The sequence below is a fragment of the Oryza sativa genome, chromosome 12, assembly GCF_034140825.1.
Source record: "Oryza sativa Japonica Group chromosome 12, ASM3414082v1".
Taxonomy (NCBI): Eukaryota; Viridiplantae; Streptophyta; class Magnoliopsida; order Poales; family Poaceae; genus Oryza; species Oryza sativa.
In genome coordinates this window covers 27,784,457-27,788,805 of record NC_089046.1, presented here as the reverse complement: position 1 = coordinate 27,788,805, position 4,349 = coordinate 27,784,457, and positions in this window count along the sequence as shown.

The window sequence follows — 4,349 nt, the reverse complement described above, 5'->3', positions numbered from 1 at the left end:
CATGCATATTCGATCAATCGGTCACGTCAGCGTATCATGACGAATCCCTTAAATTAATTGGTGGAGACGAATATAATAAGCTAATTAATCAAAGTACTGCACTAACCATGAGCAGAGTAGTCATGGTCATGTAAAATATACGCATGATCAACTCGATCTCTGGATGCTGCTGGCCCCAGATTTAATCTATACTCCTACTACCTAATCCAATCCAATCAGCATGCAGCAGGCGCTAGCTTAAAGACCTCGAGCCAATAATCGCAGGACAAATCTTGCGCTTAAACAATCACTAATCCTTGTCTAGTTAATTACTAATTAATTAATTAAGCATTTGGTTGTCATCCGGCGACAAGCTAGAGAGCTAGTAATTAACGTCGAGGGTGGCGTAAGTGAGTGATTAAGTGAGCACTATCTCCGTTTCAGGTTATAAGACTTTCTAGAATTGTCCATATTTATATATATGTTAATGAATTTAGACACACATATATGTCTAAATTTATCAACATATATATAAATGTAGACAATGCTACAAAGTTTTATAATATGAAACGGAGGAAATTCGGAGGAAGTACTAATTAAGCACGTATATGCCGCCATAAGATCACAGCTCAACTTTATTTAATTATTTATATTTCTTCATGTCAACAAAAGCCAGGTAAATGAAAGTAGTAGTGCAGGTGAAGCTTGCATACTTTAATTATTATTAGTGCACACATCAATATCATTGGTACAGTACGTAGCATTTAGTTATGTTCTTTTTAGTAACCAAAATTAGGCATAAACTCAATAAGCTGGAAGTTAAATCCATAAGGTACTATTTAATTTATGAGTTCTAACAGAATAACATAGGTCCTACCGTCCTAGGCTGTATATATATATGACCCAAGATCCACGAGTGAAAATATGCCTTCCCCTGCATTTCAGATAGGAGTATATTTTTTTAAAAAAATAATAAAAATTAAATGGTGGTTTGCATACGAACTATTGTAAAATGACTTCGTCAATGAACTACCCTGCGCTTGACAATTTTGGCATGTGGACAAGAGAGCGTGGGATGACCATATTTTTAAACTCGGTTAGCCTTTTTAACAAGCCATATATATCTATATGTATATATATTTAGAACAAAGCCATATATATCTGCATGATTTGGATAACAATTAATAGTACAATACCCTAGCCAGTGAATGGAGACGAAACATGAAATGCACTAGCTAGAAAAATATATTCTATTTTCAGGGATGAGCGATATCCTAAATTTTATATATATGAAATTTAAATGGCTCTGCTCGGAATCGACGAGTTTAAATTTTATATATACTCCACTAGCTAGCAAAATAATGCAGTTATGCAGAGATAAGATTTTTTTTTCCATTTCCATATATATCGCTGGAGACCTGGAGTTGGTAATATATATACTCCGTATATTAGTATTATCTTCTGATTCGCATATCATCAATTTATAAAGACATTAACCTAGCTAGCCACCTACCTGATCTCTCTCCAGGTTTTTTTCCACTTCATAATTAAATGCTTTCCTAATCATCTTATCTCTCTCTCTTCTTTTCGGTCAGCGTACGTACACAACATATATACATATCCTGATGAGATCTCTCAGCTGCACGTACGCACAGAACTAATTAGTAGTATACAACGCAAATATATATTAATCAGTTTAATTATTTGTTTTTTGTTTTGCTATGATCGATCATGCATGGTCTGGATTTGGAGAAATGATTTTCAATAACGCGTGGGAATCTCTTACGATAATCACCTATACGATTTAAACGCATCATAATATTGCTTGAAAAAGTTGGCTACACACATAATTAACCTCTAATTTCTATGAGATACAAGTTGTCCACTTAATGATAAGAAATTCGTACTTGTTAATTACTGTATTAATTAGTCCTTTCAGCATGCTAAGACGTGAAACTATTTGTATTATTGGTTGCATTAATTATCCTCGCGAACGGAAAATGTTTGCTTGCATATAAGTTGCATCATGCATGCATGAAGCATATATATAGCTGACCTGTGTGCAGTGTGCATGCAGTACAATTAATCAGCAACTAATTACTCCCTCCGTTTCGAAATGTTTGACGCCGTTGACTTTTTAAGCACATGTTTGACCGTTCGTCTTATTCAAAAAATTTAAGTAATTATTAATTATTTTTCTATCATTTAATTCATTGTTAATTATATTTTTATGTAGCCATATAATTTTACATATTTCACAAAAGTTTTTTAATAAGACGAACGGTCAAACATGTGCTAAAAAGTCAACGGTGTCAAACATTTCGAAACGGAGGGAGTAGGTACGTACAGTGCTGGCTGCGCAGGACCACGCATGTATCTCCATCCATCCAATCATTATCTTTTTCGATAAATAAATTTTGTTTTTTATTTCAACAAAGCTTTAGTCAATTATTATAGTAGAGTTTGCGGGTAAATAAGTGGGAATTATAAAATTATAAATTGATTAAAAAAATAAGAAAATTTTCCCTTCATATAATAATAATAATAATAATAATAATAATAATAATAATAATAATAATAATAATAATAATAATAATAATAATAATAATAATAATAATAATAATAATAAAGGACCGTCAAACCCATAATCTAAAAGTTATTTCGACTCAAATATACCTATGTGCTTGCTGTTCATATATCCTATCTAAATATTATGAGAAAAACAAAAATTATGAAAAAGCAAATCTACCGATGTGCTTGCTTTTCATACATTCTATCTAGATATATTTTTTACCTTAACTGTGATTTTGTGAACATTAGAACATACTACCTCCGTTTTTTATTAGATGACACCGTTGATTTTTTTTTTACACGTTTGACCATTCATCTTATTTAAAAAATATGTAATTTTCATTTATTTTGTTGTGAGTAGTCTTTTTATTACTAAAAATATTTGAAGTACTTCAACTCAAGTCAATGCCATGTGTAGTTAGGTGTGCCCACTGCATGCTCACATTGTCCTAATTTGGATTAGTGTACAATTAGTGTATACAACTCTTGATCCTGGAGTAGGATGCAGACACTGTCCCAGCGGTTGTCTTTCAGGGTCAGGAGTCAGGACCACCCGGATGCGGATCCATCTTAATCTCATATGTCTGCTGGTTTTTTTTTTTTTTCTATAATGGAATAAAAATTTCGGTCTTTGCTTCAAAGAAGCTATAACCATTTATTACAAAATTGTCTCAAAGAGAGTAAATACTCAGGCAACAATAAGAATCTCTCTACTGGTAGGATTCGAGCACATAATATTTGATTTCTGTATAACTAATATTTTCTGCTACACTTTTTGTACAACTAAATTAACTCTTTTAGTTGATTTTTTTTCTTATACCTGTTGTTCTACATAGGCTGAATTTGTTGTACATAACAACAGTATGTGTGGTTGTATCAGCTTGATTAAAAGCTTGCATTATATCTTAAGGAAAAAAAAAGTATCGAAATGGCATGCTGAATGCCTATGTTACTGAGGGTTTTGTACTTTGTAGTACTAGAACAACAGATAAATGGTGATCCTGAAAGCATCTTTCAGATTTCCTGAATAGTGGGAGTGAAAATTAAGGCGATTAATGCGTACATTTTGTTTCTCTGTCAATACTATTCTTCATAGATTAGTTGTCGTATCGCTGCACAATGATCTCTTTCACAAAAGCTTACATTCAAACACATCAACTGGTCCCCTTTCCTTTTGATGCCTCAGAAGGGGTGACATGGATGTGTTATTGTTGCTTTCACTAATATATTTCTGATCTCACTCTCACATAGAGTTGTACTCCCTCCGTCCCTCCCAATTTAAGTGTAGTTATAGATTTCCATGTCCAACATTTGACCGTCCGTCTTATTTGAATTTTTTTATCATTACTTTTATTATTATTAGATAATAAAACATTAATAGTATTTGACGCGTAACTTATTTTTTTAATTTTTTTCATAAATTTTTCAAATAAGACGGGCGATCAAACGTTGGACACGGAAATCCACAACTGCACTTAAAATGAGACAGAGGGAGTTGTAGCATTTGTTGGTTGGTCTGTGCAGGGTTTCCTAAACCGCGGGGGTGGGGTTACCGTGCCCCGGCGGTAAGCACGGTTACCGCGAAAAACCGTACGAAACCGTGCAAAATTTATCAAAAATTCAAATTATTTTTTAAATTTATTTGAATTTAAGGAGGTTACCGCGGTATTTATATTACCGTACCCCGCGGTAAGGCCGGTAACCGCGCGGTTACCGACGGTAAGTCGAACCCTGGGTCTGTGATACATATACACTGTATTGATAGGGCGGTTTCTTTCCATTTCCTTCACATGCACTTC